This window comes from Mytilus californianus, unplaced genomic scaffold (assembly GCF_021869535.1).
Source record: "Mytilus californianus isolate M0D057914Y unplaced genomic scaffold, xbMytCali1.0.p SCAF_1, whole genome shotgun sequence".
Lineage (NCBI taxonomy): Eukaryota > Metazoa > Mollusca > Bivalvia > Mytilida > Mytilidae > Mytilus > Mytilus californianus.
In genome coordinates this window covers 10581968-10594084 of record NW_026262581.1, presented here as the reverse complement: position 1 = coordinate 10594084, position 12117 = coordinate 10581968, and the positions used below count along the sequence as shown (strand labels likewise).

General features: G+C 33.7%; 1 protein-coding gene across 12 annotated transcripts in view; it reads right to left on the bottom strand.

Moving 5' to 3' along the window:
* Positions 1-12117, bottom strand: part of LOC127699812 (uncharacterized) — a 211962-nt gene that overhangs the window by 120318 nt on the left and 79527 nt on the right. The window contains exons 1-2 of one of the 12 annotated variants that reach the window (XR_007981229.1): positions 11545-11695; positions 3068-3412 (exon numbers count right to left, since the gene is read on the bottom strand). The exons of 9 other annotated variants lie outside the window; for them this stretch is intronic. The gene's annotated coding sequence lies outside the window, so the exon portion shown is untranslated. Of the gene's footprint in view, positions 1-3067; positions 3413-11544; positions 11696-12117 lie in introns of those variants that run through there. 2 more of the 12 variants (XR_007981231.1, XR_007981241.1) reach the window with 2 other exon arrangements.

The following is a 12117-nucleotide window of genomic DNA, read 5'->3' as shown; positions in this document are numbered from 1 at the left end:
AAACATTCAAAGTCAACGAACCATGACTGAGGTACATGGCTAAACAATCTCCATGTAAATGAGATGTGCCATTGCTTATACAACTGCATACCAAATATCATTGACTTATTATAAGTCGTTCCCTTTAAACAAACCTTAACAAAAACAGAAACTTGTAAACTATGCAAAAGTTTCAAAGTCAATGAACCATGAAGAGAGGGTGGAGCTATAAAATCTCCATGGAAACGATACTTAAAAATGCCAATAAATTTGCATACCAAATATCATTGACTTAACATTAGCAGTTCATCTTAAACTGATCTAATCACAAACTAATACATGTAAACTAAGCAAAAGTTTCAAGTCGATAGACCATGAGTCCATGACTGAGGGGAAGGGGCCAAATATTCTCCATGGAAATGAAATGTGCTAATACTTATACAACTGAATACCAATTAAAATTGGCCTACCACTAATAGTTCCCCTTTAACTGACCTAATCACAAGCTAATACATGTTAACTAAGCAAAATTTTCAAGTCGATAGACCATGAGTCCATGACTGAGGGGAAGGGGCCAAATATTCTCCATGGAAATGAAATGTGCTAATACTTATACAACTGAATACCAATTAACATTGGCCTACCACTAATAGTTCCCCTTTAACTGACCTAATCACAAACTAATACATGTTAACTAAGCAAAATTTTCAAAGTCAATAGACCATGACCAAGGGGCGGAGTCAAATAATCTCCATGGAAATGAGATATGCCAATGCTTATACAACTGCATACCAAATATCATTGACCTACCACTAGTGGTTCCCCATAAACTGACCTAATCACAAACTAATACATGTAAAATAAGCAAAAGCTTCAAAGTCAATAGACCATGACTGAGTGGGCAGGGCCAAATAATCTCCATGGAAATGAGATGTGCCAATGCTTATACTGTGAACTGCATACCAAATATGATTGACCTTCAACTTGTGGTTCCCCACAAACTAGACCTAATCACAAACTAATACATTGTTGACACCGCCGCCGCCGACTCCGGAAACAGCATACCTATGTCTCGCTTTTTGACTCCGCCAAGCGAGACAATAAAACCCTGTAACTTGGAAACGTAAAATCTAAATTTTTTTAAAAATCGAAAGGGAGCTCATGTCAATAGATATAAACAACTCACCAAAATTTCTTGCAAGTTGGTGAAAGCATTCTTGAGTTATTATCAGAAAACTGGAAAATCCCCCTTTTTTGATGAATAAAACCGATAACTCGGAAAATTAAAATCTAAAATTTATAAAAAACGAAAGGAAACTCACGTCAATAGATATAAACAATTCACCAAAGTTTTATGCAAATTTATTAAAGTGTTTTTGAGTTAATGTCAGACATGTTGACGAAGGTCGGACGGACAGAGGTATACCATAATAGTAATACGTCCCGTAAAATCCAGATTCAAAATACCTGGTTAAATTCAGCATATTAAAGACCACCAGAATACAAGACTGAATAAAAACCCAATTGAAATTGTTAAAAAAATAATCAATTGATACAAATAATTATAAACTGCTTCGCTGAGCGCAACTGGATACGCCTGCAGAGGTCCAACCCTGAACAGTTGGGGCAAAAATGGACACAATATTCAAGCTTGATACAGGTCTGAATTTGGATTGTAATTAAATATTTGACATATTATAGGTTTCTGAATAAATGTAGTCGAAGAACTTGAAATTGGTTATATGAATTGAATTTATATTCAATTAAAGATTTCTTGCTGTTGTGAAATACTTAGTAAATCTGTTGTCAGACTATAAACAAATAAAGTTCAATTACTTCTCAATGTCATATTAGAAATTTATGAAAATCAAAAGGGAGCTTACATCAATAGATATAAACAATTCACCAAAGTTTCATGAGAATTGGTGACAGCATTTTTTTTGGAGTTATTGTCCGAAAACTGGAAAATCAACCCCTTTTTTAATGAATAAAACCCCATAACTCAAAAATGTAAAATGTAAAATTTATAAAATTCTAAACAGAGCTTACATCAATAGATATAAACAATTCACCAAAGTTTCATAAGAACTGCTGAAAGCATTTTTGATTTTTTGTCCGAAAACTGGAAAATCCCCCTTTTTTTATGAATAAAACCCTGTAACTTGGAAACATAAAATCTAAAATATATAAATATCAAAAGGGAGCTCATGTCAATAGATATAAACAATTCACCACAATACTTGCAAGTTGGTGAAAGCATTCTTGAGTTATTTTCCGAAAACTTGAAAATCCCCCTTTTTTTAATGAATAAAACCTCATAACTTGGAAAAGTAAAATCTAAAATTTATAAAAAACGAAAGGGAGCTCATGTCATTAGAAATAAACAATTCACCAAAGTTTTATGCAAATTGGTTAAAGCGTTTTTGAGTTAATGTCCGACATGTTGACGACGGACAGACAGACGAACGGACAGACGGACAACGGTATACCATAATACGTCCCGTAAAAGGGCGTATAAAAAGATATTGTTTTTGGCTTCTTTTTTCTTAAACCTGTAGGGTCAGAATGCCCTAACAATCCCCCTACGTTCTTTTTACCGTTTTAAACCTTGTGGTACAATTTCATAGCAATCCTGAGACTAATATTCAAGTAATTGTCCACAAACCATAAAATTCTTGTTTTTTTACCCCTTTTCGGCCTTTAATTTCTAATCGGTTTAGGCCACGACCCTCAACATTCTTTTTGGTATAGAACCTTGTGGTAAAATTTCACAGAGATCCATACACTAATACATAAGTTGTTGTCCTGAAATAAGAAAAAAATGCTTGTTTTTGGCTCCTAATTCCTAACAGCAATGACAATAAACCCCAAAATCAAAATAAACCTTCCTTGTGTAGTATATATATATATGGAACCTTTTTGGCTTGTGCTACAATTTCAATTTCATAGAGATCCTGTAAACCAAAATGTATAGGATGACAAATGTCTTCGGATGACAATTTGATACGCCACAGACATCGCCATGACATAATTATGATAATATGAACGCAAAAAAATTTGTATATAGACGTAAGAAAGTTAAACTTACGCTCATTATATCCATCTAAGCTGATTGACTTAAAAAGTGTACCAAAACTGCAGGTAAAAGTTGAGTTCCAATCAGCTTTTGTAAGATTTCTCAGCATGATGGAATTCTTATGTTCAGACTGCTCCATCATTGTTATATCCCTGTTTCCGACAATATGATTATTGTGTGTAAGTACTATTTTATTTTGACCTCCTATCCATTGCTTGTTCCCCTTGCATTCCTCGTTGCATTTCAACATACATTCCTTGCTGCATTTCGACATGCATTCAATGTTGCATGAACATTCACATTCCAGTATCAAATTGGCCCAAGCTTTGACAGATTTGATATTAAAACATCTTTCATCTAAAATCAAAATATGTAAAAAATGTGGATAGTGTCCACATGTGGACACAGATGATGCCCCCGCTTGCACATCATATAGTTATAAAGGGACATAACTGAAGAACGGTAAAAGTGATGCTACCCAAATTTGAACTCGATCTGAGTTTTGTGGTAATTAGCATTGTGTGTAAGTCTCATAACATTTGGTTGAGGCTAACTTAAGTAGAGAACATAAACTAAAAATTCAGCAATTTTTCTATTTGTAAACACGCATAACTCTAGAAAGGTTGTGTATAAGTTTTATAACATTTGGTTGAGACAAACTAAAGTTAGAGAACGGAAACGAAAAATTCAGCAATTTTTATGTTTATATAGAGCGGACACGATCTTTACCATAGGACATGGAGTTGTAAACTAAAACCAAAGTTTTTGACCTAGGAAGTTGTTCATACATTATGACACACCCTCTGGTGTTGGTTAATATACATGTCAAGTATAAACTTTGAAATCCTAGCGGTTCTCTAGATATAGAGCGGACACAATTTGTTAAGGATGGACGGATGAACAGACAAACAGACAGACGGACGGACAGACTGGTCACTATAGGGCGTCCGCCATTCGGCAGGGCCCTAATAAGCATTGTGTATAAGTTTCATAACATTTGGTTGAGCCAAACTTAAGTTAGAGAACGGAAACGAAAAATTTAGCAATTTTTCCATTTGTAAAGGAGCATAACTCTAGAACGGTAAAAGTGACGCCACCAAAACTCAATCTTGATCTGTATTTAGTGGTAATAAGCATTGTGTATAAGTTTCATAACATTTGGTTGAGGCAAACTAAAGTTAGAGATGGGAAACCAACTTTGGGACGGACGGACGGACAGACAAGGGTAAAACTTAATGCCCCCTCCGCTACGGCGGGGGCATAAAAAACAAAAGTAGTATTACTTTTAGAAATAAGAAGATGTGGTATAATTGCCATCCAAGTCAAAATATTTAATTTTAGTTGAAATCAAACAAAGTTTAGTTTTTGACCCTCAAACATTAGCATGAACTAATTTGAAAACAGGGCCCAAAATAAAAAAATCAAAATGCACAATAAGATTCAGCATATCATACAGCCGCAATAATTCAGTTGTTGGTGAAATCAAACAAATATTAATTTTGGACTCTTTTGACCTAAATGTAGACCAATTTTGAAATGGGACTCAATATCGAAAAAAGTAATACAAGGTTAGAACCCCCAAACATTAAAGACTTAAAATTGATCCCATTGAAATTGATAAAAAGATTTGTATTTATTTTCAATTGAGGATTTCTTGCTATTGCAGAATACTGTACTACTGCGCAATACTGTGCAATTGAAGATTTCTTGCTATTGCACAAAACTTTGTTGTTGCGCAATACTGTGCTAATGGGCAACAGAAGATTTCTTGCTATTGTGCAATACTGTGCAATTGACAATGTTTAGTTTTTGACCCTCAAACATTAGCATGAACTAATTTGAAAACAGGGCCCAAAATAAAAAAATCAAAATGCACAATAAGATTCAGCATATCATACAGCCGCAATAATTCAGTTGTTGGTGAAATCAAACAAATATTAATTTTGGACTCTTTTGACCTAAATGTAGACCAATTTTGAAATGGGACTCAATATCGAAAAAAGTAATACAAGGTTAGAACCCCCAAACATTAAAGACTTAAAATTGATCCCATTGAAATTGATAAAAAGATTTGTATCTATTTTCAATTGAAGATTTCTTGCTATTGCAGAATACTGTACTACTGCGCAATACTGTGCAATTGAAGATTTCTTGCTATTGCACAAAACTTTGTTGTTGCGCAATACTGTGCTAATGGGCAACAGAAGATTTCTTGCTATTGTGCAATACTGTGCAATTGAAGATTTCTTGTTATTGCCCAATACTGTGCTACTGTGCATTATACATGTACTGTGCTATTGCACAAAACTGTGCTATTATACAATACTGTGCTGTTGCGTAATACTGTGCTGTTGCGCAATACTGTGCTATTGCGAAGATTTCTTCTTGAAGCTTTCCAAAAATTTAAAATTTCAAAAATTTTGAAGAAAAAAATATGAACCTCCTCTCCAAAAAAAATCGGAAAAAAAGCCCCCAAATTTTTTGAACCCCCTCCCTTTGAGTAATTACCCCCGAAATTCAATCCCATCAAACCCTTTGTGGTATAGAACTTGTAGCACAATTTTTTTTAGAGAGATCCATACACTTAAACAAAACCTGAAAAATGCTTGTTTTTTGCCCTTTTTTCGCCCCATATTCCTGAACTTTTGGGGCAATTATCCCAGAACTCAATCCAAGCCTTTCCTTTGTGATATGTAACCTTGTGGTATAATTGTAGAGTGATCCATACACTTAAACACAAGTCCGGAAACAACAAAAATGCTTGTTTTTGGTCCTTAATTCCTAAACTGTTAATATCATAAACCCAAAAATCTATCCCAACCTTCCATTTGTGGTATTGAACTTTCTGGTAAAGTTTCATAGAGATCCATTCACTTAAACTAAAGTTATTTTCTGGAAATCAAATGTGTTATACGTACGAATTTTTTTGGGGCACTTTTATGAAAATAAGATGTGGCATGATTGTCAATAAGACAACTCTCCACCAGAGACCAAATGACCTAGATGGTAATCATACAGCCTTCAACAGTATCACAAAGCAAGCTATAAAAGGTCCCCAAATAAAAAATGAGAATAAACTGTTGACATAGAGATGTGTCTCGCCTGTCATCACAAAATTCAGAAAAAGACAATCTGATGGACAGCAACATTACTTATTAATTCAAAGTCTATGGACCTAGTGGACTGGGCATCAAAATGGTCGACAAACTGAGATGTACATACAGTAATGAAACTTTTTAGAAAATATTGTTGTCTATTGTAAGTAGTTACTATCAATTTAACTGAAGTAGATACTCCACATAGAAAATTAATAATTAATTCAAAGTCAATGGACCATGGTGATGCCCTTGGGGGCAGGACCTTAAAATATTTGTCAAACTGATATGTACTGATACATGTTTGTAGTTAGGAAACGACCATTTAACTTAAAGGGGGGTTATGTTTTTTCCTAAAAAAATATTCTGAATACAGATTTTCCCCATACCTTATAGCGTTAAATTTTGAAAACAATAATTTGATTGATAGCGTTGAAAAACTAAATATAAAGATGATGATTGGCTACTTAACGTCTAGCAGCAAATTAATATGCATTTTCATATTAATGTAATGTGAATATTAACACTGCTTTGTACTTGACCAAAAAGATGAGCTCGATTTTTAACATGCTAGTTCACAAGGTAACAGTCCACAAGATTTGTAGGTAGTTGAAGAATAATAAAGCCTTACGTGTGGGTTTATATGAACATCAAGATTGTTTTTTTTCGCATGATTTTAGGCCATTTTTCTGTTTGACAGTCTGTATTTCTCCAATAGATCAAGACATTATCGTAGTGTTTGACTCTCAAACTTTTCAGTTCAGTTTTATCATGTTTATCATGTGTTTATGGAAAAATTAGGTGAAATGCTTTTTTGAACCTCTTGATAGATAAATGTCTATAGTTTGAGACAAGGTACCACTCTAATGGATTGAAATTCTTCTTTGGACCAAATTTTGGGAACATTTTCACCCTTCTTTTATGCAATATTTTATAACAAATAAATGCAGAATATTTCCATGGTTACACCAAAAAGAGATTATATTTCACCATTTTAACTATTGAAATTAAAAATTTTTCAGTATACGGATATGGATAGTAAACTGCACATTGCTAGAAAACAAAGAAATATCGATGTCAACGTCATATACGTTAATAAAGTAATACAAATAGACAGGAAATACTAAAATAAATTTAAAAAACAATGATTAACAAAATTGTAATCTGCTCACCGAGTCCATGTGATATACACATGATATACATGTTTCCTAAAACTTGAAAATCGAAAGTCCATCAGGTGCAGCTACAATGTAATAACCAAATCGGAAGTCCGAGCGAAAATATGACAGTTCCTGGACCTAGGAGAAAGGACCACCGCTAATTTGAACACCTGTCTTGACATGGGCAAAAAATATCTCCGGAATCTAAGGATGTAATTTTTATGAAAAGTAAGTGAGTTTTTATATGAAATTTATATCGTTTTCCTGACCTGATCCTCCAAAGTGAAAGTAGGTTATTCATCAAAGGTACCTTCTTCTTTTTTCACATGGGGTTTGTGTGGATAGTAAAAAAGGTATTGTAATCGACTAGTAATGGTTTGTTGAGACTTGTTATATGTCTATACATTGTAGAAAATTGTAAATATAGAAAAAAATTCGTAAGGGCTCCGCCGAACCCAGTGTCTCGCCTACTTTTAGAGTTAATCGCAGGCTCAACAAAATTGAGGAAAAAAATTAATAAAAATATTCCTCACTATACTATCTTTTGATTGTAAGTAGCTTCTGTCCAAGTTTGGTAAAAATCCAGGATAATTTATGAATCTAATAAATGTTTTAAAAACTTAAACTGCAGAATGTATGTAATGTTGACTGGAAGAAAAACTAAGTCCATTTATAAGTAAAATATGGAACTAGAGGCTCTAAAGAGCCTGTGTCGCTCACCTTGGTATATGTGCATATTAAACAAAGGACAAAGATGGATTCATGACAAAATTGTGTTTTGGTGATGGTGATGTGTTTGTAGATCTTACTTTACTGAACATTCTTGCTGCTTACAATTATCTCTATCTATAATGAACTTGGCCCAGTAGTTACAGTGGAAAATATTTTGTAAAAATTTACAAAAATTTACAAAATTTATGAAAAAATTGTAAAAAATTGACTATAAAGGGCAGTAACTGATTAAGGGGTCAATTGACAATTTTGGTCATGTTGACTTATTTGTAGATCTTACTTTGCTGAACATTATTGCTGTTTACAGTTTATCTCTATCTATAATAATATTCAAGATAATAACCAAAAGCTGCAAAATTTTCTTAAAATTACCAATTCAGGGGCAGCAACCCAACAACGTGCTGCCTGATTGGTCTGAAATTTTCAGGGCAGATAGATCTTGACCTGATAATCAGTTTTACCCTTTGTAAGATTTACTCTAAATGCTTTGGTTTCAGAGATATAAGCCAAAATCTACATTTTACCCCTATGTTCTATTTTTAGCCATGTTGGCCATCTTGGTTCGCGAGCGGGGTCATCGGACACATTTTTTAAACTATATACCCTAATGATGATTGTGTAAAAGTTTGGTTAAATTTGTCTTAGTAGTTTCAGAGGAGAAGATTTTTGTAAAAGATTACAAAAATTTACGAAAAATGGTAAAAAATTGACTATAAAGGGCAATAACTCCTTAAGGGGTCAACTGACCATTTTGGTCAAGTTGACTTAATTGTAGATCTTACTCTGCTGAACATTATTGCTGTTTACAGTTTATCTCTATCTATAATAATATTCAAGATAATAACCAAAAACGACAAAATTTCCTTAAAATTACCAATTCAGGGGCAGCAACCCAACAACGGGTTGTCAGATTCATCTGAAAATTTCAGGGCAGATAGATCTTGACCTGATAAACAATTTTACCCCATGTCAGATTTGCTTTAAATGCTTTGGTTTCAGAGATATAAGCCAAAATCTACATTTTACCCCTATGTTCTATTTTTAGCCATGGCGGCCATCTTGGTTGGTTGACCGCATCACCGGACACATTTTTGAAACTAGATACCCCAATGATGATTGTGACCAAGTTTGGTTAAATTTGACCCAGTAGTTTCAGAGGAGAAGATTTTTGTAAAAGTTAACAGACGACGCTGGACGACGACGACGACGGACGCAAAGTGATGAGAAAAGCTCACTTGGCCGTTCGGGCAAGGTGAGCTAAAAAATGGAACAAAATGTTATCAAAATTTCCTTCTAGATACTAGCTTTTGATCATAAACAGGCTTCTGTCCAAGTGTGGTACAAATCCAGGATAGTTTAAGAAAGTTGTTAAAATTTTAAAAACTTTAACCACAGAGTGAATGTAATGTTAACTGGCAGAAAAACTAAGTCCATTTATAAGTAAAATACGGAAAAAATGGAATTTTTTTTTTACAAAATTTACTTCTGGATACTATCTTATGATCATAAACAAGCTTCTTTCCAAGTTTGGTAGAAATCCAGGATAGTTTAAGAAAGTTATTAAAATTTCAAAAACTTTAACCACAGAGTGAATGTAATGTTTCCTGGCAGAAAAACTAAGTCCACTTATAAGTAAAATTCGGAAAAAATGGAATTTATTTTTTACAAAATTTACTTTTGAATATAATCTTATGATCATAAACAAGCTTCTGTCCAAGTTTGGTAGAAATCCAGGATAGTTTAAGAAAGTTATTAAAATTTCAAAAACTTTAACCACAGAGTGAATATTTGTGGACGCCGCCGACGACAACGACGCCGACGGAATGTAGGATCGCTATGTCTCGCTTTCTCGACAAAAGTCGAAGGCTCGACAAAAACAAGACTTTTTTTTTACAGTGGGGCCCAAAAAAGGGGGGTCCAAAATAGCTGTGTTTTTAATAATATAAATAAAATGCTCTGCTGGGCGCAGCTTGATACAACCGCAGAGGTCGAACCCTGAACAGTTGGGGCAAGTATGGACATAACATTCAAGCTTGATACAGCTCTGAATTTGGATTGTGATTAAATATTTGACACAGCATAGGTTTCTGACACAGAATGAATGTGGTCGAAGAACTTAAAATTTTTTAATTTACCTATTATGGTCCAATATCCAAAATCTAAATACATACACGGTTATATTCAGCATATCAAAGAACCCCAAGAATTCAATTTTTGTTAAAATCAAACTAAGTTTTATTTTGGACCCTTTGGACCTTAATGTAGACCAATTTGAAAACAGGACCAAAAATTAAGAATCTAAATGCACGGTTAGATTCAGCATATCAAAGAACCCCAATATTTCACTTTTTGATGAAATCAAACCATATCATTATTATTTGCTCTTATAAACATGATATATAAATCAAAAATAACCAACTTAAAATGGAAAATAATTATTTGATTGATAGCGTCGAAAAAACAAATAAAAATATTCGCGCTTCGTGCGAAAAAAACCCATAAAAACATAACTTATCTTTCTGGATATTTACACCTTATATAGCCTTTAGGGTCACTAACCATACTTTCGTACGTCGAACAGCTCCACCACCAAAAATATACAACACAAAGAAAATTATAATTCACAACAAAAGATATATATATATATATATATATATATATATAAATAAGTAGCACACATGTAGTTAGTGATGATGAAACGGAGCCAAATATGGAGCTGCGTTTTGAAACACTTGGGTAGACTTTACATTGGGATGACGTTTCAAGTTGTTAGTTCAGCGACAACTATTTAATTTTTATAAATAGTTTTTGCTCAACTAACAACTTGAAACATAAATATATAAATATATAAATAATAAATATAAGGGGAAGTGGTATGATCGATTGCTAATACACCTTATCATGCTTATCGCTATTTGTCCGCCATTACTGGACATTACACAGGTTCCCGTAAAATTTTGACGTCATAATACAAAATATCTGACGCCACAATGGAAAAGTGATTGTTGTATGACATCAATAGTTCAAGCGGGACAGATTCTCGGGTCAGCCGTGAATAGCGATAAGGTGTATGAGACAACCATCCACCAAAGTTGAAATGACGTGGTAGAAGAAATTAAAGGTACCGTACGACCTTCAATAATGAGAAATACCCTACCGTTAACGGTATAGTCGGAAAAATGGGAAACAATTCAATTGAGAAAACTAACAACCTTAATTCATAACGTCTATTTTAAACTTATTACTACGTGAAATACTCGTGTACAAGTATGCAAATAAAGTTATGAAAACAAATGAGAAATGACTCGATTTTAATCTTAAGAAAGATGTTGGACAGATGTTACTGGTTCTGTATTTCTATTCCATATATGATTTAAAGGAGTTTGTGTTGCCTGAATAAGAAATATTTACTATCTTTCAGCACTAATAACCAAAAAATATGAAAGTGAAAGTGAAAAATGAACTTAAATTCTATATATATCTATTATATGATGTTACGTACAGCAATCACATTTCGACCTTTTTCTGTCATTAAGTTCGTCACGGAAATCTTCTCTTGGCTCGATTTGTCTTTTTCTTCCTTTGGGTTTTGCTAAATCTACGCCAGCCATTTGTAATTCTAATGCAATTAGTTTGTATCAGTGGTTCTGATTGGATGTCAGTAAGCGTACAATTCTCTATCTCCTTGTCTGTAACTAAGGAAGCCGGCATTTTGTATTGAATGTATTGACATGCAATTTTTACAATGATAAGCAAAAAAACTCACATGTTGCACCTAGAAATCTTCTTCTTACCAAATTTAATTACATTCTGAAGCGGCCAAGAAGCCAGAAAACGCCCGGTGTTTACGTTTGACGCCGGAAGCATACCTATGACGTCACATAGTTTAGGGGCCAAAGAAGATAACATCGTTTCGCGGAATTTTCTTTAATGAGAATTTTACACTGAGAAAAAGATTGAAAATGAATAGACCACTTGCACATTAAGTGGCGTTTCGCTTTCAAATCTGCAAAATATATCGACCGTAAATAGGTGGGGCAAAATACGTCACAGTTTTTGTTTGCTTACCATAGCG